The sequence below is a fragment of the Leopardus geoffroyi genome, chromosome C1, assembly GCF_018350155.1.
Source record: "Leopardus geoffroyi isolate Oge1 chromosome C1, O.geoffroyi_Oge1_pat1.0, whole genome shotgun sequence".
Classification (NCBI taxonomy): domain Eukaryota; kingdom Metazoa; phylum Chordata; class Mammalia; order Carnivora; family Felidae; genus Leopardus; species Leopardus geoffroyi.
The window spans coordinates 96,909,652-96,936,958 of NC_059328.1; the positions used below are offsets into that span (position 1 = coordinate 96,909,652).

At 40.5% G+C, this 27,307-nt stretch overlaps 1 protein-coding gene and 1 pseudogene across 3 annotated transcripts in view; one reads left to right on the forward strand and one right to left on the reverse strand.

The window, feature by feature from the left end:
- The window catches only part of MAGI3 (membrane associated guanylate kinase, WW and PDZ domain containing 3), a 248,229-nt gene that overhangs the window by 57,341 nt on the left and 163,581 nt on the right, over positions 1–27,307 (forward strand). The window lies entirely within an intron of this gene.
- Positions 5,801–7,709, reverse strand: LOC123598479 (annotated as a pseudogene).

Below are 27,307 nucleotides of genomic sequence, written 5' to 3' on the forward strand. Positions count from 1 at the left end.
TCGACCTTCACTGGCAATCATCCTTTTTTATATAAGGACTTTTTTTTTTTAATATTTTTAAAATATTTATTTTTGAGGGAATACGTACGTTTGTGAGAGTGGGGTGGGGTTGGGCAGAGAGAGAGGGAGAGAAGGAATCCAAACCACGCTCTGTTCTGAGAGCAGAGAGCGTGAAGGAGGGGTGGGTGGTGGCTTGATCTCAAGAACTGGGAGATCATGACCTGAGTCAAAGTCAGACGCTCACCTGAGCCACCCAGGTGCCCCTGTATAAGGATTTTTGTAGTCTGTTCCTTGCCTAACTCTTGAGCCCCTTCTCTGGTCACTCTTCGATGAGCCCCAGTTATATTGAATGACTTGTAGTTCCTGAAGTATATCTTGTTTTCTTTTCCCTCTGTGCCTTTGCACAGATTGTTCCCTCTGCCTAGAGCACTCTTGTGCTTGTTGCCCCGCCCTTTCTCATGGCTGGGCAAGCTCCTTTAAGCCTGTTCAGAGGTCATTTCCTCCAGTCACTTCATGATCTCTCCTTTTCTGTGTTTCCCAGCATCGTACGTAAGCCTCTAAGATGACTGTATGGTATTATTTGTCACCTCCCTTGGCCATGAGCTTTGTGAGAACACAAATGGACTCTTTTCTCTCTTTCTCTCTCTCCATGCTTTGCGCAGAGCACTTAAATGATAGAACGGAGAGGGGGAAGGAAAACTGAAGTTTGAACATCTCATATGCCAGGGAACATGCTTAGTTATTTTGGAAACACTCGAATGAATTCAATTGCCACAACAATTTTGGAAGGACATGTTATTCTCTCCATTTTATGCTTCAGAAAACTGAAGTTGATTTGCCCAGTGATATATAGTTAGTAAGTAGTAGAGTCAGGATTTAAACCCAGGCCTGGTTTGACTCTAGTCTCTGGCGATTTCCTTTGACCTCGCTGCTTCCTCAGTCATAAGAATGGAGCGGTTGATGGTGGGCATCAAGGTAGCAGAAAGAACATGGACTTGGACCTCAGACAGATCTGGGTTTAAATTCTAATTTGCCATTTCACCAACTGTTGGCAAGTTTGATCATCTCCATAAATCTGTTTTCCCTTTTGAAAAATGTGGCTAATAACACTGCCTACTTCAGGCGATTGCAGTGAGAATCAAAATAATGTAGAAAGAGGGTTTTATGGTGCTGCTTTATAGATGGCAGTCGTATCGGATCGCGCTATATTTAGCTATAGGCAAAAGAAGGACCGACTAACAAAGGTTCAAGCAAAGAAAGATTTTAAATGGCTTCACATAAGTCTGGCGAATCGTCTTCAGTGACTTAAGTTTCTTTTTCTCATAGTGGCAGGGTATCTCTGAAGTCTCCCGCATCATGTCAAGAGCTGGAGAAAGCGAGGAGGTGTGGACCACAGCTAACTGCTCTCCTAGCCACAGTCCCGCCATTACCCCAGCAATGAGGACGACTGTGACATGGGGGGGGGGGGGGGGGTGGGGTGGGCCTCAGACCAGTAATCATTCTTCATCTTTCACCTCCACAAGGGACGAGCACACAGGTCCCTCCCATAAAACTGGAGTCGTACCTTCCGCAGTAGTTGGGTTGCTGCTACGCGTGAGGACAGAGCACCGAAAACAGTCACCAGGTGTGCTTGTCACCTCATTAGGCTGAGGCAGTGAACAAGTGAGTGTGCTCACTTTTAATCCCTACCAAGGTAAGGCCAAGAGCAGATCCGCTATGTCCTTCTTGTCCTTCTAGAATTATCTAGGTGTTAACATTTCGCAAAACAGCTTTTTGGTCATTTTTCTGATCTCGTTGGCTTATCCACTCTTACAAAAAACTGCTACAGCTTCTGACTGCGTCCCTTACCCCCACCGCCCACCTCCCCCAGCCAACACACCAAACAACAAAAGCCAGATGGACGACAATTACCCCTAGACAGACAGCAACACAACCTTATAGCGTCATTGGAGTCCTTTGGGTGATTTGAGGTGTTGCTGTCTTTTGAGAGAGACCAAAAGCTTCAGCTTCCACAGCCCGAAGTAGGTGGTGTTCCCAAAGTCACTACTTCTCCCTTAGTATCTTATGTTTGGGACTTCCCTTGCCCCCCTCATCGGACTCAGAACAACAGGATCTTCTTTAGTTCTGCCTCCTACCACCCAGCTTCTTGGTGTTGGAATTTTTTTACAATTATTAGACCTCCTTCCACCTGCTCATCCTGTTGGTTTTTGGCTGATGGGGGAGGAAAGGGAAACTGGACTGTGGAGCTCCTTCCGCTTTGCAGGTGAGGGGGGATGTGTCTGTCACGCTCATTCTGCTCATTTCTAGAGCAGAGTTTGCTCTACAGACAGTGGTAGGAAGGGTGTTTGTATTATATATCGTCATTAGGTCTCTACTTCATTCACATTTTGGAGCCTGACCTGATCTAACTATCCTCATACGTTATTCCTATACAGAGATATTCATTGACTTCCAACCCATTTGGAAACAAACACTTGGAATAGCGTGCAACGTGAGTTGAATGTCTATGTTTGAGCCTCACCTTTCTGTGTGTTGGTAGGATGCTGGAGTAACACTCATCTGAAGTGACTCAGGGACTGGTTAATTAGTCCCTCTATATTAAAAAGTAAAGTGTACAGAAGATCTGAGCCTTGAATGCAGAGTGCAGAATGTTCTTTCCTGTGTGTACATCATATAATTTTTTCTTTTTAATATTCACATTTTGAAGCTTCAGTTGTTTTTCCATTAGAGCTTCACTCAGAGAGCTTAGAGATATATGTGCAAAGAATAATGTCTGTTTATTGCATGACTTTAAAAAAACATTTTTTTTTTTAACGTTTATTTATTTTTTTGAGAGACAGAGACAGAGCATGAGCTGGGAAGGGGACAGAGAGAGAGGGGGAGTCACAGATTCCGAAGCAGGCTCCAGGCTCCGAGCTGTCAGCACAGAGCCCGACGCAGGGCTCAAACCCATGAACCATGAGATCATGACCTGAGCAGAAGTCGGCCGCCCAACCGACTGAGCCACCCAGGCACCTCTGTTTATTGCATGACTCTTATTAAGCTTCATTCTTTGGCTCCACTGTGTTTTACAAATTGATGTTAATGCCAGATTTTCCACAACTTAGGTTTACTGAATGGTTTTTAGTTATTCAGAAGCCACTGATAATTTTGTAAAATAATAATACACATAGCGATGATGATCGGGTTCAACTTCCAAATATTGGGAGGCATATATGCTTTAATGTGACAACTTTTAGAAACCGTTTTGAGGTAGATGAAGCAAAGGCAGAAGATAGCTTGAGAAGCAGATGTTACAGGACTAAAGTACCCAGCTGTGTACTAACAAAATGAATCTCATGCCGATTAGTTAACAATTCTTTGGCAGTCAGAGACATATGTAAAGCAGTAAGCACAGCATGGGGAAATAAAAAAAAAATTAAAGGCATTTTCCAAGCTTAAAACATTGGCAGTGTCTGGTCTACCATCTGTGTTACTGAAAAGTTGATTTTGTTGTGGTAAGTCATACCAAGGTCACTCCCAAAAAATAATTGGTTAACCCATAGAGTCTGCATTCTCAAATTAGCATTACATGTCTTGGCACTTGGAATTAGTGAAAAATGTTATTTCAATAAAGTAAATTTCACTCGGGTGTATGTAAATATAATTTTCAATTGGCACTTCATGTCTGTTATGAAACGGGTTTTTTTGTTTTTGTTCAGTTCTTGTTTGAATTCTTTCAGGTAAAATCGATCAATTTTTTTTTTTTGTTCAACGTTTATTTATTTTTGGGACAGAGAGAGACAGAGCATGAACGGGGGAGGGGCAGAGAGAGAGGGAGACACAGAATCGGAAACAGGCTCCAGGCTCTGAGCCATAAGCCCAGAGCCTGACGCGGGGCTCGAACTCACGGACCGCGAGATCGTGACCTGGCTGAAGTCGGACGCTTAACCGACTGCGCCACCCAGGCGCCCCTAAAATCGATCAATTTTTAACAATTTTTCTACCAGGATGCTTCTTGGCCCAGTTTAGTTGTAGGACCATTTAAATGCAAAGTAAAGTGCTGCTGACCCTTCCTGTCGTGGTCTTCTGGTAAGAAAAGGCAGGCTTTCTTGTCCTAAAAGTCCTCCTCCTTTGCTTGAATAGATGGTAGTCAGGAGGATGGCCTACTTAGGCTAAAAGTTCACTGTTGAGTACTTAAAATAATCTGTTCCATTTTCCCTTACAGGACCAAAAATTGAAAATTTATACCCAGAGATTATTTCTTTATACTGCCTCATCTCTTTGTAATTAGTTTCTTTTGGCTCAGCAATTTTCTTCCTCAGTAATGAGAGATGTTGCAAACCACAACATGGGGTTTTCTTAGAAGTAAAATGAAATATCTTAAAATTTTATGGACATCAAGTCCAATATAATTTGTCTGAAATGAAAACAAGAATAATCAAACATTTATTAATGTGTGGCTATGATTAAATTAGGTTGCAAAAGAGTTCATAAACTTTGGTATTCATATTCTTATGTTAATGGTGTGCAGTAAATTAAAAACATATTTTTACTCTGATTCAAGAACTAAATGAAGATAGTTCTTATGATACCACGGATCTGGAAGGAGATTCTTTCATTAAAGCATTCAAGCATCTTTATAAAATACAACTTATTTTTAAACTAAAAGCTAGGATTCCGAGGGCCTTGACATCGCATATAATTTATTATATTGTTCTGGTTATGATGTCTACAAAAACTTTTGCTCATTGGCTGGTCTTATTTTTTGCCCATATAGCTTTGCTTCTGATCAGAGTTGAAATGTTTTATGTACAGAATATAGTAATGGTGCCTTGTTGAGTACTGAGAGAGAAGCTTTGTTCTGGGTAAGCACCATTCTGGCAGAAGCATATGAAGCTTAGTACGGAAGTGGACCCAGAAGGAAGGCTGCATGCACTGAAAGGAGTAAATTATAAAAAGAAAAAGGAAAGAGAGAAAAAGTAGTGGTCATTATTGGCATTTAGAGATTTACAACAGAGTCTTCTAGATACTCCATTAATTCATACAGTGTCTTTGTGTACTGGGGTCTTAGGACTACAGAAAGAAAGCTTCTTATAACTGTTACTGTCTCTGTAACTGTATTTCTCAAAATAAAACAAATGTTACAGTTCTGTAACATGTATTTTAGGAAATATATTTACTTGACTAAAACAATTTTAAAATTACCATTCAAGACACATTTTCATATTTAAAATTTGTCATGTCTTGGGGTACCTGGGTGGCTCAGTTGGTTGAGCATCCGACCCTTGGTTTCGGCTTAGATCCTGATCTTGTGGTTTGGGAGTTCGAGTCCCACATCAGCTCCGTGCTTAAAGTAGGAGTCTGCTTGGGATTCTCTCTCCCACTCTCTCTGCCCCTCCCCCACTCGCTTTCTCTGTCTCTCAAAATAAATAAACTTAAAAAGAATAAAATATAAAATTTGTCAACTATACTAAAAATTCTTTTAATTTCAAAATAAGATACATAAAAATTGATCATATCCTCAGTGAAATAATTTTTCCTAAAATTCTGTACTTGCTTATTTTTTAAAGAAGAGATTTAATGACATTTGTTGAAAGCCTATGTTATAAACATCATTACTTCATTGCATTAAATCCTTTTAATTTTTATGCCAGTACTTTCAAATTTTCCATTACCATAACGATGGAGAGCGAAGGAAGTTTCATTTAAGGATTCAGTTTTGTTAAGCAAATGAAGAGTATGAATAGCATTTAATTTTTTTTTTTTTCTTGCCTGTGGACAATATACTTTATTGATGGTACTTGGCAAGGTAGGACTCCCCAAGCCCCTCCCCTTCTTCAAGGGGGTCTGGGCTAGAAACTGTAGAGGTCGGGAGAGTCTCACTGTGTTGGGGGATGAGTTGGTGCAAGGACTCCCCAGCAGCTGGGGGCCTCTCTTCACCTCTTGGTGTTGCTGGGGCTGGTGGTCCAAGGGGCTCTTATTCCTTGGAGGCCATGTGGACCATAAGGCCCACCACCTGGTGGCTGAGCCAAATTTATTTGCCATACCTGGAAAAGAACATGACAAAGTGGTCATTGAGAGCAATGCAGCCTCAGCATCAGAGGTGGAAGAGTGTCACTTATTAAAGTTGCAGGAGACAACCTCGTCCTCAGTGTAGTCCAGGATGCCCTTAAAGGAGCCCTCTAGTGCCTGCTTCCCCTCTTTGCTGATGTCGTGGTGTTTGGCAGCTTTTCCTAGGCAGAAGTTCAGATCCATGACTGACACATTGGGGGTAGGGACACAGAAGGCCATGCCTGTGAGCTTCCTGTTACGTTCACGGATGACCTTTCTTACACCGTGGCAGTGCCAGTAGAAGCAGGGATGATGATCTGGGTGGCCCCTGAGCTGTCATGCCACGGCTTTCCAGAGGGGCCGTCCATGGTCTTCTGGGTGGCAGTGATGGCATGGAGTCATGAGTCATGAGTCCTTCCATGTTGCCAAAGTTATCAAGATTACCTTGGCCAGAGGAGCCACGCTGTTAGTGGTGCAAGAGGCATTGCTGACAATCTTGAGAGAGTTACCATACTTCTCGTGGTTCATGCCCATCACAAACATGGGAGCATCAGGAGAAGGGGCAGAGATGATGACCCTCTTGGGCCCACCCTTCAAGTGAGCCCCAGCCTTCTCCATGGTGGTGAAGACTCGACCGCATACTCAGCACCAGCATCACCCTATTTGATGTTGGTGTGATCTCACTCCTGGAAGAGGAGATGGGCTGTCCGTTGGGGAAAAGTTTAGCCATCCTCAGCTTTGACTGTGCCATTGAATTTGCCATGGCTGGAATCATACTGGAATAGGTAGAGCATATAGTTGAGGAGAATGAAGGGACAATTGGTGGTGACATATCTACTTTGCCAGGGTTAAAAGCAGCCCAGGTGAACAGGCGCCCTGGACGGCCAAATCTGTTTACTCCAACCTTCACCATCATGTCTTGGGGACTTGGCTGGTATTGGCGTCAGAAGATGCGGCTCTCTGTTGAATGGGGAGGAGTAGAGAGCCAGCGTTTAATCTATTAACATGCTTATACCATGTATATCAATGAGTGGTGTGACTTTTGGGATGTCTCTTCATTTTGCGGGTCTTAGTTTTCTCACCTGGGAAATAAATAGCATGATACAGTAGATAAACTCCGAACTCTATATTTAGGAGACAGTAGGTTTTTTATTAAGTCCAAATCCTGTAGCATGGTGTTCAAGGCCTTTCATAGCTGGAAATTTTTCGTTATATTTTAATTTACTTCCACAAATCCTGTTGTGGCCTTCACCATTCTCTAGACTTACAGATTCTGTCTGTGGGGCCCAAGCAGAAATCTAGTATACTTAGCTAATCTCCATGCTTATCCCCATTTACAGTTCTTCCTGTATTTCCTGTCATGGTCTGTGAGATTACGGTTAACCTTGTCATTCTATGTAGCAGGCTTTACATGTATTCAATCATTACAACAACCCTATGACATGTAGACACTATTATTATCTCCATTTTACAGAGGAAACGGAAACCCGTAGACATGAAGTCCTTGCCCGACATCAACAGCTGAAATGGGTCAGGGCCAAACCTCTAACCCAGGAATGTGTTTTCAAATCCTATGCAAGCCTTAACTTCTAAGTGACATTGCCTCCTCTCTATGCAGCCACCCAAATCCCGTTGGTTCTACCTTATAAATAAGATGCAGGAGCCTTTCCTCATCTGTCCTTCCCCTGCCATTATTTAATTTAGATTCTCCATCCTTAGCATCCGGACTGTTGTGTGAGTCTCCCGGCTGGTCTTCCTGTACCTGTACTCTGCTTGCCTAACATAGGAGTCGATGATTCACATCCCTTAATGGTTTCCTCATATAGGTTAAACTGTAAGATTCTCAACATTGATAGTCTGTCCCCAGTTTATATTACCTGCTCACTTTCCTCCTGTATTATACTATAGATTCCTTGAATCTGGGGGTTAATATCTTTGTATTCCTCACAATACTGTGGAAATAACTGCTTGGAGAATAGTTGTTGACTTTAGACCAAGGCAGATGCTGGCTTGGCAATTCAGTATACTTTGCTAGGATTAAAGTGAATTACTCTGTGTAGTAGGAATAGTAAGATTATTTTAGTATATTAATAATTCACACATTATTATTTTAATGTAGTAATAATTCATACAGTCCTCCAGTAATATTAATTTGAGTTAGTAAGATCTTAAGTTATCACATGCAGTTGTTCTGAGTTCCTGTAGAATTTTTTTTTTCCAGAAGGGAATTGATAGAATTGAGACCTAGCAAAAGCTTCAGTATTAGGTTTTAGACATTTATTGTGGTACAGAATAAAAACAAACAGTCATTGACTTGTTGGTAGAAATCGGTGTCCAAAAGTTATGATATTTACCTTGTGTAAGTCAGTCTGGGATCGGGATCTTTTACGGTGCTCAAAATTTACCAGTGATTCATGAACCACACTAAGGGAATAGTGTGGGTAATTGGTTTAATCCCTTACTTGGTTTTGTTTTCATTTGCAGCACTTCTTTTTAAGTCTTTTTTAATCTAAACTTTTGATGGGTACATTGAAACGTGGTAAAAGTTATGGGTTACTAGTTGTGACGTTACTTGTAATAAAAATGTTTATGTCATAAACACATACGTACCAGGCATATGGGTGAGCAAGTTTCATGATAGATAAAATATTTAAAAGAGGCTTCATTTAATATCTCTGTAAGTGTTACCACCTGTACTTTTTGTATGTTTGTTCAATACTTTAAAAAATTGAGCTATAATTATATATAGTAAAATTAACCTTTTAATAGTGTGCGATTCAGTGCTTTTAGTATATCCACAAAGTTGTGTGGCTATCACCAATCTATAATTCCAGGAGACTTTTTACCACCCCACAAAGAGACTGATGTTCACTAGCAAGAACTTGCCTTTCTTATCTTTGCCGAGTCCCTGGCAACCAGTAATCTGTTTGTCCCTATCGGTTGACCTCTTCTGGGCATTTCATGTGGGTTTCTACAATATGTGGCCTTTTGTGTCTGGGCTTCTTTCACTTAGCGTGTTTCCAAGGTTCATGCATTGTCTTAGCAAAGTATTAGCTCTTCATTCCTTTTCAGAGTGGGATCACGTTCCGCTGTGTGGCTTTCACATTGTGTTCATCCATTCACCAGTTGATGGACATTTATGTCCACAGCATTGTGAGGAATACAAAGATATTAACCCCCAGACTCAAGGAATCTACAGTATAATACAGGAGGAAAGTGAGCAGTTCTCCTTCTTGACTATTATGCATAATGCTGTTATACAAGTTTGTATGTGAGTATGTGTTTTCTGTTCTCTTGGATCTATACCTAGTGGCAGAATTGCTGAATACAGTGGTACGTCTGTGTTTAGCCATTTGAGAACCTGCTAGACTGTTTTCCAAAGTGGCCGCAGCACCTTGTGTTCCCGCCGGCAGTGCAGTGTATGAGGAGTCCAGTTTCTCCATATCCTCACCAACACTTGGTATTGTGTGTCTTTTGTGGATAGCCATTCTGGGGGAGGCGGAGGGAGAAACGATTGCTAAGATAAGTGAGTTCGCTTATGACGATAAATTAATGAAGTAATAATTATTTTCCAGTTTTCAGAAAATGGATTCAATTTACATTTTCTTTTAGAACTATTATTAAATAATTGAAACCTATTAATCACACCAGCTCCAGATACTTAAAATTAAATATTCTTTAAAAAATTACACATGTAAATGTTTCATAAATGGTTCTGGTACTCCATCACCTAAATAAATGTGAGAACTACTATTTTTAAATATTTAAGGCAAAGTGCTTAAGCTCACAGAACACTTACTTTTTCTTTCTTTGTTTATGTTGATTGTGAAAGGACAATTCTCTTGTCAGTATATTTACACGGATTCTTTTTTTTTTTTAATTTTTATTTTTTAACGTTTATTTTTGAGACAGAGAGAGACACAGCATGAACGGGGGAGGCTCAGAGAGAGGGAGACACAGAATCTGAAATGGGCTCCAGGCTCTGAACTGTCAGCACAGAGCCCGACACGGGGCTCGAACTCACAGACCGCGAGATCATGACCTGAGCCGAAGTCGGCCGCTTAGCTGACTGAGCCACCCAGGCGCCCCTATTTACACTGATTCTAATAGGGTTAGAAGTGTAGTTGAAAATAGCCTTTTAAGTCTTTCCTTTTAAAATATGCAAATGTAGCATTTTGGTAGGTTCACATAAATGGGTATTGGAACTTTAAGTGACTAAAAATGAAAATAAGCTATAATAGGAGATAAGTCTGGTGCTAGTTTTGGTAGTATTCACTATATTTTAAGTAGACAAATACTGGTAAAGAATGAGCAAATAATGCATTTAATCATTTTCTTCAGTTGGACTGAAATACAGCCAAGAAGCTTCTTTTGAGGCAGTAGTGTGGAGAAAAGGCAATTAGAGCACTGTGAATGATTCTCTGTACTGAAAATCATAGTTGGGCTTTTTGTTGATTTTCTATGTGAGCATATACAGCTGATTTGACTAATATTCTCAAATACTTCTTGAGGATGTATATAAGAATAAGGATTCAGGGTTTTGGTTGTTGTTGCTTATTTACTTTTGAGAGACAGCATGAGCCGGGGAAGGGCAGAGAGAAGAGAGGAGAGGGAGAGAACCCAAAGCAGGCTCCACCCTGTCTGTGCAGAGCCCAGTGCAGGGCTTGATCTCACAAACCATGAGATCATGACCTGAGCCGAAATCAAGAGTCAGATGCTTAACTGACCGAGCCACCCAGGCGCCCCAGGATTAGGTTTTAATGTTAGAATAGGCCTTGTGCATGGTGTAGCGTGATCACTGTAGTAAAGGTCCTTTCTTTACTCAAGCTGCTGCCTGGGAGTTGAAGTGACTGGCCGATCTCCGCCCATTCTTCTCCTTTAACATTACTTGTCACCAGTGTCCCTGAGGTTGAAAGAGTAGAATTGTCAGTGTTCTCTTATATCACGGGTGGGAAAAGTTGTTTTAACTGATTAATAATCTGTGTATGGTACTACATCTGTGTTCTTTCCCTCATCTGTTGGTAGGGATGATGTCTTGCAAACTAATGTCCTAGCCCTTAGGTTACTATGACATGCCTGCTCAGATTACTATGATGTTTCTTCATATAGGTAGCCCTCATTTCTTTTAAAGTAATGATTTACGGTATCATGATCCAAATACATTTTGTTAATTATTATTTATTAAGTAATCTCTGTGCCCAATGTGGGGCTTGAACTCCCAACCCTGAGATTGAGAGTCGCACGCCCTACTGACTGAGCCAGCCAGGTGCCCCAATCCAAGTGCATTTTTTTTTTCCTGTTTATTTATTTTTGAGACAGAGCATGAGTGGGGGAAGGGCAGAGAGAGAGGGAGACACAGAATACCAAGCAGGCTCCAGGTTCCGAGCTGTCAGCACAGAGCCTGATGCGGGGCTCCAACCCACAAGCTGTGAGATCATGACCTGAGCCGAAGTTGGATCCCCAACCAACTGAGCCACCCAGGTGCCCCTAAATGCATTTGTAAAAAATTTTTAATGTTTATTTTTAAAAGAGAGAGACAGAGTGCAAGTGGGGGAGGAGCAGAGAGAGAGGGAGGTACAGAATCGGAAGCAGGCTCCAGGCCTTGAGCTGTCAGCACAGAACCTGATGCAGGGCTTGAACTCACAAGCGGTGAGATCATGACCTGACCTGAAGTCGGACACTTAACCGACTGAGCCACCCTGGTGCCCCCAAATGCATTTTTAAATGTTACGTTAGTTGCTTAAGAGAAGAAGAACATTTTGCAGCAGCAGGTGGCAATAATGTGACATATTGGATGTTAATGGATTGGTGCTGACATAGGTGCCTGGGCCAAATAAAATGGGTAAGGAGGGAGTGATGGTGAGTGATGGATGCGAACGACATCACAGTAGCATTGCAGATAAGGTGTGAGTCATGAGTACCCTCGTTTAGTCCGTGTTGGGGCAGGAAATGAATACTTTGGAAGTGTTGTATTACATTTCGTGTGTGTGTGTGTGTGTGTGTGTGTGTGTGTGTGTGTAGGCTTCAATCCTTAAGTCCCCTAATATTAAGAAAAGACCAGATAACCTATCTAGAAGATTATGGGGTTGGATTTCATTTTTCATCATTGTAACATTTTGGGGTTATACTTTCTAAACAATTGGAAGGATATCCATCCAGAATAACTTGGAAATTCTGGGTGAATTATTTACAAATATATTATTCCTTTCAATCAATTTAGTTAATATCTACATTCAATTTGCTGATTTTTAAAAAAAATTTTTTAACGTTTATTTATTTTTTGAGAAGAGAGAGACAGAGCATGAGCAGGGGAGGAGAGAGAAAGAGGGAGACACAGAATCCGAAACAGTTCTCCAGGCTCTGGGCTGTCAGCACAGAGCCCGATGCGGGGCTCGAACTCATGGACCGCGAGATCATGACCTGAGCCGAAGTCAGTGGCTTAACCGACTGAGCCACCCAGGCACCCCAGATTTTTTTTCTTTGTAAAGAAAAGTGTATCTGCATAAGTGAAATTGGTTTAGCTTTCGTATTTAGAGAGGCTATTTTTATTAAGTTTTGTTATCAGGATTAGGTCAGTCTGTAGAATGAACTGATTGACTTTATATAAGGATTATTTTAGGCTTTCACCTCTAAAAATGAGCTCATCCTAAATGACTCTGAGGGTATATAGATAAGCGACTTACTTTTTCCAATCTCTGGCTTTGGGTCTCTTCAGATATTCTTTATCTTCTTGAAATACTTTTTGTAATGTATATTTTTTTTTAGAGAATAGCCAAAACTCTGTAGATTTTTAAGTCTTTAAAAGTTGTGTACAGTATTATATGCCTTCAAAAAATTTCCCTCTTTCATTTATGAGGTTCCATAAGGCTCACTTTTTGATACCAGTGTTCCTGAAAGTGTTATAATGAAGATCACTACAGGAACAGTGTTTCACTTGAGATTTTTGCCCCTTGTAAAGAAATAGACATCATTTAAAGAGGTGTTTTTGAGGTGGAGGTGGGCAGTACATTCAAGCAGCTGTATTCCCCTGGGGATTGAGCAGAAGAAAATCATCCCAGGTAATGTTTCCTTTGTATCGTGGGATTGTGGGTGCTCTTTATTCTCTAGCATTTTCTTCTCTATTTCTGTACATTTTCTATGAGAACATAAGCACATAGTAGAAATAAACCTGATCTTAACTGCCAGAGTAGTGTGTCTATACACAGTAGTTTTTTTGTCTCTGACCATCCCCCATTCTCAGTCCCCCAACTGGTTAAACAGAAATGAGAATGGATAGATAATGAATATTTCTCCAGGATTACTTTCTTAGCTCGCAATAGGGATTCTGAAGTATTCTTCCATTTCATAAGAATAGCCAATTACAGACATACTGAAATCATTTTTTGCTCTGGAGGGATAGTCTTTGCTTACAGAAAGGAGAGAGAGCTCGCCGTGCCTTTTTTTCCTGAGCAGAACTAGAAACTGTTGATTTCTCATTTTCCTGCAAAAGAGGACCTTGCTTGTTTCTCCCAACTTCCCCTTTCAGGGAAGGGATGAGAGCGGAAGGAATGAGAGAGACAGGAGGTAAACTGAGTATAGTTAGCACTAACTGAAGTAATGTTCCAATCCTGGAGATCTGGTGCAATTTTTAGGTGGTCAGAGTGTGTAGCTATAAGGGATTCTGTTTGGGAATTAAAGTGCAATGAAGTCACTTGGCATCACTTCATTTTGGCTTTTAGGGCAGTTGACTGCCTCATTGCAAAATTGTAATCTGAAGTCTGTTTGGAGGATTGATAACCTCTCCAAAAGATCTCTCTGTAACTGTTCCATTTGGACATTACATTACCCAAGTATTGATGTGTTAATTCTGCTGGATTAGTTTCTGGGCATACACGTTCACACACACTGAAATCTCACTGTCCTCTGAAAATGTTATTTTTTAATTGCTTGACCTCTTCTTAGATACTATTAAGAGACGTTATGATGTTGGGGCGCCTGGGTGGCTCAGTCGGTTGAGCGTCTGGCTTTGGCTCAGGTCATGATCTCACGGTTTGTGAGTTCGAGCCCCGCGTTGGGCTCTGTGCTGACAGCTCAGAGCCTGGAGCCTGTTTCAGATTCTGTGTCTCCCTCTCTGTCTCTGCTCCTCCCCTGCTCATGCTCTCTCTCTCAAAAATAAATAAACATTAAAAAAAAATTAAAAGACGTTATAATGCAGATGCAGTACTGTGAGTTTTACCTTGACCATAAAGGTACTCTCTTTTTTCTTTAAAAAAATTTTTTAATGTTTGTTGATTTTTGAGAGAGACAGAATGTGAGCGGGTGAGGGGCAGAGAGTGGGAGACACAAAATCCCAAGCAGGTTCCAGGCTCTTAGCCGTCAGCACAGAGCCCTATGCAGGGCTCGAACCCAAGAGCTGTGAGATCATGACCTGATGCTTAACTGACTGAGCCACCTAGGTGCCCCTCTTTTTTCTTTAATCTTTAAAGGTACACCGAAGCCTGTTGCAATGACTTCTGATACAGGACAGTCTCTTAGAAGCACTGCTGTAATAGCTTAACAATGACAATAGGAGAGTCACAAAGGCAGTAGTTGTGTATTTTTTTTTCTTCTGTTGATTTGAGTAGGATTATACAGGCTGGAGGGTGATCTGCCAATTCAGCAAAATGGCACAGAACTAAAAATAAGGAGGATAATGCAGATGAGGGAGAAACAAAGAGAACAGGACAAAAGAAAACCCAAGATGAGAAAGATTTAGTGAAGAACTTTTGCTCGAGGACACAAAGAGGTCGTTTTCCTCACTACCCCCAAAGAAGATGGCAGGAATTTTTACTTTGTTCGTTCCTTACTGAGCAAGTGAAAGTAGGGGCCAAGAATGGATTTCTTACAAAATCCCAATAAAATACAGGAGAACCTGTAGCAAATCCAAAAAAATAAAAAATAAAATAAAAAGGAAATGACTTTACAGACTAAAAAGGAATACTATAAATTGGGAAGAGATCTAAAAAATTATGAGACTGCTTTGCAAGTTTTATGGTACTATTCTTAGACATCTTGATGAAATCTAAAATTTCCTAGCAAATGTAAAGCATAAAAATCAACGAGCGGAGTAGAAGAATATGATTGTGCTCCTCTATTTGAAGTTCCCTTAACTAGCCTCCATTGTTCTTAAGGTAAAAATACCTTCTGCTTGCCTTCAAATCCTTTGACGTCTGCCTGCCTCTCCAGCCCTGTGGCCTTACTCCTTTGGTTCCTGCGCCCTGGGCTGACTGATGTTTCTGTTTGTCTCATGCACAGTCTTCTTTCGCTGTAGGACCTTTGTACCTCCTATTTATTTTGCCCAGAATGCGGTTTCCCTTGTTTTGAACAGTTAATTTCTATGTATCTTTAAGTTTCAACTCAAAAATTTCACGTCCGTGAGGAAATATCTCTTAGTCTTCACAGACTTAGTTTGGGTATTTATGCCATATGTGTTCATAGTTCCCTATACCTTTTCTTCATATACTTAATACTGTTAACAATGATTCTGACTATTTGTGTCTCTTTTCCCCCAGCCTCTCTGAGGGTAGCACTGATGGCTGTTTTGCCCACTATTGAAACTCTAAGGCCTGCTGCCTAGATGGGTACTCAATAAATACTTGCTAGGTGAATAGATACTTGTACAGTCAAATAGCTTTTCCATTTCCTTAATTATGAGAACTACAAACCCATTTCCTCAAAACCAACAAAACAAAAACCTAGTTTTATAGACACATTCTTCCAGGCTCTCCAGGAAATCATTTTCTGTGTTAAACTGTTTCATAGTATACCTACATACAAATGGACAGCTACGCGGTTCATTCTGTGCCAATAACAAATTAGACAAAGCACCAAAATAGTAGTTATAGACCTCGTTCAGTTATGGGAAGCCAATATGAAATTCTAGCAAATCACATTCAACAGGGTATTAAAAGAACAATGTCATAATCAGGTAGAATTTCTCTGTTGAATAAAATGTATGGATAGGGGCTCAAATATTAAAAACTACATGATTATCTCAACTGATACCAGAAGAGTCTGATAAAACTCGATATTTATTCCTTACGGTAGTATGTCTTTAATAGGATGAAGATTACTTTAGTTAAAATAGAAAATAAAAAAAAAAAAAGAATTTCTACCCAAACCAATAGCCAATATCGTGCTATTTAATGAAATGCCTGAGACATTTCTGTGAAAAGAGAATAAAATAAAGATTCTGTAATACCACCATTAGTTAACTTTTTGTTTTGTTTTTGTTATTGCCAAGTTCAAGACAACATAATAAAACCGTAACAGAATTGGAAGCAAGATTGATGGAAAAAGAGATACAGTTCACATTATTTGCAGGCGGGATGCTTATACCTTGAAACAAAAGAGAAAATGAAACACTTAGATATGAATTCATATGAGAGTTGGATAAAAGGTAAAGTTAGTGACTTTTCTATAACATAAAAAGGTAATATAGTGGAAAATGTTCCATTTACTATTGGATCAAAGTACCTTAATTGAAAAAAAGAAGACTAATCAATAAAGAAAATTATAAAATTTTACTGAAAGATAAAAAAGAAGATTTAAATGGAAAGTCTTACTATGATCCTGAATGTGATGACCAAATAAAAACGTGTGCTTCCAAAGTTGGTTAACCTTATTTGTGCCAGAATCCCGAATTTCTTTTGAAATTTGACCAGAAAATTTAAGTTTACAGGAAGAATAAATAAATGATAAAAATAAAGACAGATTTCAGTGAAAAGTAATTAGGAGGAAGTAACATTACCAAATACCATTTTTTATTAAAACAATTTAAGTGGTATAATACTGAGGAATAATTAAACACATCTGAATAATCCCAGAAAGACCTTTCACTGTATGTAAGAAATTAATACATGCTTTTAAAATGAAACTTAAAAGCTGGCAGTATGGCAGAAAAATAAAATAAGATAAAATGCAAAGAAACTTAAGTTCGGCAATTAACTTCTTAAAACAAAAGATATATGAATGGTTAATAAACACATGAAAAGGTGATTGATATCATTAATCATCAGACAAATACAAATTAAAACCACAGTGAGATACTACCTATATATACCCATTAGAATGGCTGTGTTAAAAGCCTGATAATACCAAGTGTTGGCAAAGATGTGGAATTCTTATCAACTGCTGGTAGAAATGTAAAATGTTACAATCATTTTAGAAAACTCCTCAGCCGTTTCTTTTAAAAAGTTAAACATACACCTAATCACCCTATCCAGCTATTTCATTCCTAGATATTTACCCAAGAGAAATGAAAACCTATGTTCACTCAAAAACTGGTCTGCAAATGTGTCTATCAGCTTTGTCCTCATTAACCCATTACTACGAAGATCTGTTTTTTGCTCACAACACTTCTGATACCAAATGTGGATTTTCCACATCAAGCAGTTCTCTCATTTTCTGCAGATACCCGATGGGTGTCCTGCAATTTAATTCAGTTCTGATGCTGTCTACAAGTTAGCACAGACCCTCAGGTTAGAGGTTCAGTCCCATGAGCCTGCCCCCTACTAAAGATGCCAGTCACAAGTAGTGGGTCCCCAGGTTACCCACACTTCAGCTCAACTTGGCTACAAATTGGGAGTTTTTAAATTTTTTTTAATGTTTATTTTTATTTTTGACAGAGAGAGAGAGAGCAAGCACATGAGTGGGGGAGGGGCAAAGAGAGAGACACACACAGAATCCAAAGCAAGCTCCAGGCTCTGAGCTGTCAGCACTGAGCCTGACGTGGGGCTTGAACCCATGAACTGGGAGATCATGACCTGAGCTGAAGTCAGCTGCTTAACCGACTGAGCCCCCCCGGCACCCCTCAAATTGAGAGTTTTTAACCCCCTCCTCAGATTCCAGAGGTTGCCATATAATGGCTTATAAAACTCAATGAAATGCTTTACTTACTTACTGGTTTATTATAAAGTACATTATAAAGAATACACATGAGCAGTCAGATGAAGACGTGTGAGAGATCTGGGAATCCCATGTGCAGAAGCTTCATTTCTCCAGGAGTTTGGGGTGCACCACCCTGCTGGCACGAGGATATGTTCACCAACCTGGAAATCTTTCCAAACCCATAACCTAGGGTTTTTGTGAAGCCTCCATTATGTAGGCATGATTGATTAAATCATCGGCCATTGATGGTCCAACTCTGTCTCCATCCCCCAAGGTCAGGGGTAGGGCTGGTAGTTTCCACCATTTAGTTACATAGTTGGTTCCTCTGGCAATGGCCCCCAATCTGTAGGTGTCAAGGAGCCCATGGCAGCCATTTAATTAATATGAAGTCAGGTGTGGTTGAAAGGGGGCTTATTATGAATAACAAAAGATGTTCCTGTCACCATGATTGCTCAAAAGATTCCAAAGGTTTTAGGAGCTTTGTGCCAGGAACCAGAGGAAGACCAACAAAATATGTATATTTTAATTGAGGTATAGTTGACATAATGTTAGTCTCAGGTGCGCAAGGTAACGGTTTGATATGTGTATACATTGTAAAATGATCGCTACAATAAGTCTAGCTAATATCGATCACTGTACATAATTATAGAATTTGTGTGTGTGATAAGAACTTTAAGATTTACTTTTAGCAGCTTTCAAATATGCAATACAGGGGCGCCTGGGTGGCTCAGTCGGTTGAGCATCCGACTTTGGCTCAGGTCATGATCTTGCAGTTTGTGGGTTCAACACGGGGCCCCGCGTCGGGCTCTGTGCTGACAGCTCGGAGCCCGGAGGTTGCTTCGGATTCTGTGTTTCCCTCTCGCTCTGCCCCTCCCTCACTCACACTCTGTCTCCCTCTCCTTCAAAAATAAGTAAACATTAAAAAAAAAATCAAATATGGAATACAGTATTGTTATTTTTTTTAATGCTTATTTTTGAGAGAGAGTATGTGTGAGTGGGGGAGGGTCACAAAGAGAGGGGGACAGAGGATCTGAAGCAGGCTCTGTGCTGACAGCAGACAGTCTGATGCAGGGGAACCCGAGATCATGACCTGGGCCAAAGTCGGACACTTACCGACCAAGCCACCCAGGTGGCCCGCAATACAATATTATTTTAAAAAATTTAATGTTTCTTTTTGAGAGAGAGGGAGAGAGAGACAGACAGACAGACAGACAAAGCATGAATGGGGGAGGGGTAGAGAGAGAGGGAAACACAGGATCCAAAGTGGGCTTCATGCTGATGGCATAGAGTCTGATATGGGACTTGAACTCACAAATCGTGAGATTGTGACCTGAGCTGAATGAAGTTGGGTGCTCAACCGACCAAGCCACCCAGGTGGCCTGCAATACAGTATTATTTAAAAAAATTTATTTTAATGTTTCTTTTTGAGAGAGACAGAGAGACAGAGACAGAGAGACAAAGCATGATTGGGGGAAGGGCAGAGAAAGAGAGAAACACAGGATCCAAAGCAGGCTCCAGGCTCTGAGCTGCCAGCACAGAGCCCGTCACAGGGCCCCGCGTCGAACCCACAAACCGCAAGATCATGACCTGAACCGAAGTCGGATGCTCAACCGACTGAGCCACCCAGGCGGCCCGCAATACAGTATTATTAACTGTAGTCCTCATGCTGCACATTACATCCTCATGATTTATTTATTTTATAATTGGAAATTTGTACCTTTGGACCTCCTTCATCCATTTTTCCCATCTCTTTACCCTTGCCTCTGGCAACTACCAGTCTGCTCTCTCTGTCTGAGTTCGATTTGTGTCTTTGTTTAGATTTGACATATAAGTGAGATTATATGGTTTTTGTCTTTGTCTGGTTTAGTTTACTTAGCATAATGCCCTCAGGGTCCATCCATGTTGTCACAAGTGGCAAGATTTCCTTTTTAATGGCTGAATAATATTCCGTTGTATATATACATCACATTTCCTTCATCCATTTTATCCATTGATGGACCCTTAATGATGCTTTCATGGCTTGAAAATATGTATTTTTTTTAAATAAATTTTCTTAAAAAAATTTAATGTTTATTTTTGAGAGAGAGACAGCGCATGAGTCGGGGAGGGCGAGAGAAAGGGAGACACAGAATCTGAAGCAGGCTTTCAGCACAGAGCCTGACACAGAGCTTGACCTCACAAACTGCAAGATCATGACCGGAGCTGAAGTTGGACACGTAACCAACTTAGCCACCCATGCACCCCTGTATTTCTTTTTTTTTTTTTTTTTTTTAAGTTTATTTATTTATTTTTAGAGAGAGAATGGAGGGGAAGGGCAATGGGGCAGAGAGAGAATCCCAAGCAGGCTCCACTCTGTCAGCGCAGAGCCCAACATGGGACTTGATCCCACAAACCAGAAGATCGTGACCTGAGCTGAAATTTAAGAGCCTGATGCATAACCATCTGAGTCACCCAGGTGCCCCCAAATATGTATTCCTCGTCCCACAATATCACAGACCCAAACTGCAAACAGCCCAAACGTTCATCAGTGGGCGAATGTATTACAAAATGTGGTATAACTATATAGGGGATATACCACTACTCAGGAATACAAGGGAATCATCAATCATCCAGTGATGCATGCAACAGTATAGATAAATCTCAAAATTATTGTGTTGAATGAAAGATGCCAGGCTCTAAAGACTTTTTTTTTTTAACGTTTTATTTATTTTTGAGACAGAGAGAGACAGAGCATGAATGGGGGAGGGGCAGAGAGAGAGGGAGACACAGAATCAGAAGCAGGCTCCAGGCTCTGAGCCATCAGCCCAGAGCCCGATGTGGGGCTCGAACTCATGGACCGCGAAATCGTGACCTGAGCTGAAGTCGGACGCTTAACTGACTGAGCCACCCAGGCGCCCCTCTAAAGACTTTTATACTGTTAAGATTCCATTTACACACAGTTCTAAAAACTGCTAACTAATTTATAGTGCCAGAGAGCAGCACATCAGTGCTTGCTAGGGAGTGAAAAAGGAGTGTGAGAAATCTTTTGGGGGTGAAAGAAATGATCTGTTTCTTGATTGTGGCAGTAGTTTCATAGATAAATACATCTGTCAAAATTCTTTGAATTGTACACTTCAAATGAATGCAGTTTATTATATATACACGTCTGTATTGTATGGATCATGATATATTGTATGTTTGTAGGTTTTTCTCATCTACCACATCCAGTTCGTCAGCACATCTTATTGGCAAGACTTTCAGAAAGTATCCAGAATTTAATGACTTTTTGTTATTCCGGTGATACCCCACTAGTCTAAGCCCCTGTGGTCTTCTGTTTAGATAATTGTTCTAGACTTTCAGCTGGTCTTGAGATGCTACTCCTGTCTTCGGTATATCAGTAGCTGGAGTCATCCTGTTAAAACCTAGGTCTGGTCACATCATTCTCCTGTTCAATACCTTTTATGACATTCATTTTATTTAGAGTAAGTCCATCTTACCCGAGTCCTTCCAGTGGCCTACAGTAACGTACAAGATCTGGCTTCCTGATATCTCTACTCTGCAATAAGTCTAGCTAATATCGATCACTGTACATAATTATAGAATTTGTGTGTGTGATAAGAGATTTAAGATTTAGAGAATTTTAAGTTTTAAGAACTCATCTCCAGCTGCTCTCCGCCTCATGCATTCCAACTGTATTACCTTCCTTGCCTTTCCATGAGCGTCCCAGGCAGGCCCTTACTTCAGAGACTTTGACCTTGCCTTCCCTGTAATATTTTTCCTCTAGACATCTGTGTGGCTGTTCCCTTACCTCCTTCATGTCTTTACTCACATGTTACCTTCTCAGTCAGGGAGCCTTCCCCGATTGCTGTCTTTAAGTCACTGCCAGCCCCCAACCCTACTCCCTATTTCTGTTCTCTGCTTTGTTTTTCTTCATAGCACTTATTACCAGCTTACATGCTATGTTTCACTTATTTAAAAAAAATTTTTTTTTTAATGTTTATTTATTTTTGAGAGAGACAGAGACAATGCGAGTGGGTTGGGACGGAGAGAGAGAGGGAGACACAGAATCTGAAACAGGCTCCAGGCTCTGAGCTGTCAGCACAGAGTCCGACGTGAGGCTTGAACTCACAAGCTGTGAGATCATGACCTGAGCTGAAGTCGGACGCTCAACCGACTGAGCCACCCAGGCGCCCCTATGTTTCACTTATTGCCTATTTCTTTTGTTTATTGACTTTCTCCTTTCCTTCTCTAGTATGTAAGCTCACTGAGGGCTGGGGATTTTTGTACTTCCTCCCACCCCTGCTATTTTCACATAGTAGGCACTCAACATATGTTTATGGAATGAATGAATGCTTTCACTTGCGCTACATAGAAATAAAATTCACAGTGAAGCCCCCTAGACAGATGAAGAGTGGGATATGTTTCTGAAACAAGTTATTGTAAAATTTCTGTTCTTTGCATTTTCCAGTAGCTACTTTGCATCTAGAATGTGGAATTTTAAGGAATTGTTCAGTTAGGGAATTATTTTGATACGTAGTATTTTCTGTTTCCTTGTTTGTAAAAGGACGTTTGGTAGACTGATCACTAAAAGTTCCTTTTTGTTTTGAAAGTCTGTGACCCTTCTAACCTGAATCCTTTGACTTGGGGCTGCAGGGAGACTTGCTTTTAGTTTCTCTCTATAAATAGAGATTAATGCCTTTATTTCCTTCAGTCTTTATTCCTTTTTCAAAATCCCTATAGCCCTGGAACCCAGAATTTGGCAAGGAAGAGGTTAACACTAGGAGAAGGATGGCAAGCCTGGGGAGCTTATCTTAGCAGCTGGGGTGGGAGGGAAAAAAAAGTTTCAAATGACTAAGAATGGATGTAATCTGAGTAGGAATCTGGACATACTTTTCTTTTGTCTGACTGATTGAGGAATTTAATGGGGGTTGTGACCCAGCATTTAGTTTCAAATTATAAATGTAAGTCAGGAGAGAAAGTAGAATTTGATACATTACATTTTATAGATGGCAGTGGGTTTGTCCTGTATATAGGTGGACTTAGAATTTTTTTTAAAAGGCATGAAAAAAAAGGCAGATGCAGAAGACACAGCTCTTGTTCCTTTGGGCCCTATCTTAAAAAAGAAAGGTGTGCTTCCAAGAAAGTGTGTTTTTACTGAAAAGTGAGGAGTAAAATGAAAGATACAGTAAGTTGTTTTCATGATCCAAGATGCAGTTTTGTTTTTGTTTTCACGTGTAGCAAGAACTGTCAAACTCAACTCATTGGGTCACAGGCCTTTATGGTGTTAGTGCAAGACGTGCCCCTCCCTCACTTAGCACACTGCCTACCCTTGTGAGTTCACTGGCTGGAAGCTGCTAAAATGCAGTTTGTTTTATAGTTTTTAATTTCAAGGTAGTATTGGTAATCGGGTTACAGATTTGTAAGTTTCACCTACCCTCGCTGTTTGGATGTAACTAGTTTTATATGCTTATACTTCTGTCCGTTCTTGTTTCACTAATTCTGGGAAGCATAAAATGCTGCCGTCGTTGATGGGTTTTGATGAATGCATCACCTTTTATGAATATGCTTCATAGAATTATTGTTTTACATTGCTTTTCAATCAAAAGTTCAAAGGAGATGTCTTGAATATTTTCGGTACACTAATATTATTTCTTTTTTTGAAATACCTAGATACTTGTAACAACTAATAAGTTGAGAATTAAAATAATGACCATGTCACTTAGTCACAGACAGTAGAGCACGTGCTATGGGTTGTTCTTCTGATAATACAGATGTTTTTGAGCTGATTCATCCAAAAGCTTTCTAAGTCCCCGTGTGCTTACTGGATTGTGTTTGCTGTAGATTGACTTGGTAGTGTGCAGTCATGAGTTGGGGAAGAAAGAGCCTCACCAACTCGTACATTGTTCTGAGCCATATTTTCTCTTTTCGGTGGAACTAAACAAACATGAATGTTGAAAGAGATCAAAATTCAGCAGTTTTTCCTCTGCTTGATATTTATAAATAGGCTTTTCTTCAGGGAGATGAATTTGGAGGAGGGCAGAGATGTTATTCTCTTACATGTCTGCAGTTTCCTATTTGACCCACACAGATTAGACATTTTGATACTGTTTGTCAGATTGTTTGAGTCTGAGACTGTATGACAATCCTGGATTGATACACAAACATTTCTGTACTGTATTCAGTAAGGAATGTGCTGGTAATGGGTGTGCTGACCCATAGATTTCTCATCTTGTCCTCAGCAAGGAGTATACGGTAACTTTCATGGATTCCCTTTGTCGATTAAGTGACCAGTATTTATTGAGTCCGTATTAAGTGGTCGGAATGGAGCGGTGAACGAGATGGTTTCTATCCGTAAGAAGATTGTGGGGGAGGGGAGGGGAGGGTAGATAGATAATAAACACGTACATAAATAAGATCATTTTCATTATCAATAAGATAATACTGATAATATGGAGAAGATAAAATAGGTTTTGGTAGGGGCGCCTGGGTGGCTCAGTCAGTTGGGCATCCGACTTCAGCTCAGGTCACGATCTTGCGATCTCTCGGTCCGTGAGTTCGAGCCCCGCGTCGGGCTCTGGGCTGATGGCTCAGAGCCTGGAGCCTGCTTCCGATTCTGTGTCTCCCTCTCTCTCTGCTCCTCCCCCGTTCATGCTCTGTCTCTCTCTGTCTCAAAAATGAATAAACGTTAAAAAAAATTTTTTTTTTTTTTAAAATAGGTTTTGGTAGACTGTGAAGGTCATGGGGTATGACAAGAGCTGTTTAGCGAGAGTCAGAGAAAGCTGCACTGACGAGATGAATTGAGTTGAGACCTGAAGGGTGAAGATGAGGAAACCATGAGAGGCCATCTACAAGAACATTCCTAGCAGAAAGAACTACTAGGTGACAATAAACTCTGTTCAAGGACAGTGAACCAAGGGGGAAGAGTAATAAGAGACAAGTTTGGAGAAGGAGCCAGGGGCCAGGTCCCATGGAGACTGGTTAGCCATAGCAAGGAGTTTGGATTTTTAACACTGTGATGGAAAATGTGTAGAGGGTTTGTCAAAGGGAAACGTTTATAATCCATGTGGAACAGATTACAGACAAGAGGACAGCAGAAACAAGCAGGAAGACCAGGTAGGACGCTGGTGCTAGGGTCGGGGGAACATGGTGGCTTAGATCACTGTGGTAGCAGTGGAGATTCAAGCAATGAAGCCAGCGGAGATTGACGAGACTGGAGTTGTAAGAAGGAAGGAGGCACGGATGACCCAGGTTTTTTGGTGCCAGTAATTAAAGTGCATGGCGGTGCTGTTGGCCGAATTGGGCAAGTCCTGAAGTTGGATGTGGAAGGGTGGGTTGAGAACACCCTCTCTGGGCATAGCAAGGAAAATAGTCATCGTCATTTACCATCTGAATCCATTGTACCCTTTTTACTTTCAATCTTTGTATTTTTAAGTTATTATACAAATAATGCACAGACGTACCTATACAGGAATAATGAAAACAACTTTATTAGAAATTTTAATAAAAATTTAAACACAGCGTTTAAAAAATACTTCTCAGGGTTTAAAAAATACTTCTCAGGGTTTAAAAACTACGTTTTACCCAGCAGTTTCAGGTTCATAGTAAAACTGAGAGGAAAGTGCAGAGCTAATTTACATACTCCCTGCCCCCACTCGTGCATAGCCTCCTCCATTATCAACATCCCCCACAGACTGGTACCTTTGTTACAACTGATGAATACACACTGACATACTATTACTCAAAATCTATAGTTTACCTTAGGGTTCACTCTTGGTGTTGTACATATTATAGGTTTGGACAAGTATATAATGGCATGTATCCACCATTCCAGCATATACAGAGTATTTTCACTGCCCTAAAAATATTCTGTGCAGTGTCTGTTCATTTTTCCTTCTCCCAGAACCCCTGGCAACCACTAATGTTTTTACTGTCTTATATAGTTTTGCCTTTTCCAGAATGTCATATAGTTGGAATCATACACTGTGTAGCCTTTTAGATTGGCTTCTTTCACTTAGCAATATGCATTTGGAGGTTCCTCCATATCTTTTTTTTTTTTTTTAATTTTCCCCCTTATTTTAGAGAGTGGGAGAAAGGTGGAGAGGGGGGAGAGGGAGAATCTCAAGCAAGGTCCATATACAGTGTGGAGCCTGGCACAGGGCTCAATCCCATGACCCTGGGATCATGACCTGAGCCAAAAATTAAGAGTCAGATGCTCAACTGACAGAGCTATCCAGGCTCAGACTCCTCTGTATCTTTTTATGGCTTGATAGCTCATTTCTTTTAGTGCTGAATAATATTCCATTATCTAGATGTGCCACAGTTGATCGATTCACCTACTGAAGGTCATCTTGGTTGCTTCCAAGTTTTGGCAATTATGAATAAAGCTGCTATAAACATTTATGTCCTGGGTTTTGTGTGGGCATAAGTCTTTAACTCCGTTAGGTAAATATCAAGGAGTATGGTGCTGGATTCTATGGTTTTAGAGGATGTTTAATTTTGTAAGAAACCTTCAAACCATCTTCTAAAGTGGCTGTGCCCTGTTACATTCCCACCATCACAATGAATAAGAATTCCTGTTGATCCACATCCTCACCAGCTTTTGGTGTTGGCAGTGTTCTGGATTTTGGCTTTTCTAATAGGTATATAGTGGTATCTCACTTAAAAAAAAAATTTTTTTTTTACATTTATTTATTTTTGAGAGACAGAGTGAGACAAAGTGAGAGTGGGCAGGGGGGAGCAGAGAGAGGGAGACATAGCATCTGAAGCAGCTCCAGACTCTGAGCTGTCAGCACAGAGCCCGATGCGGGGCTCGAACCCACAGACCATGAGATCATGACCTGAGCCAAAATCGGATGCTCAACCAACTGAGCCACCCAGGCGCCCCAGTGGTATCTCACTTTTAATTTGTGTGTCTCCAGTGACATATGATGTTGGACATCTTTTCAGATGCTTATTTGCTGTCTGTGTATCTTCCTTGGTGAGATAGCTGTTAGGGCTTTGGCTTATTTTTTTTGTTGTTGAGTTTTAAAATTCTTTGTATAGTTTGGTTAATGGTCTTTTGCAAATATTTTCTCCCACTCTGTGGCTTGTCTTCTCATCATCTTGACAGTGTGTTTCACAGAGCAGAAATCTGTAATTTAATGAAGTCAGTTCTTCAGTTTAATCAATCCTTTCATGGGTTGGGCCTTCGATGTCATATCTAAAAAGTCATCCCTAAACCCAAGATCCATCTAGATTTTTTTTTTCTTATGTTATCTTCTAGAAGTTTTACAGTTTTGCATTTTGCATTTAGCTCTGTGATTCATTTTAAGTTGGTTTTTGTTAAGAGTGTAAGATATGTGTCTAGTTTCATTTTTTTTATGTTGATGTCCATTTATTCCAGCACCAT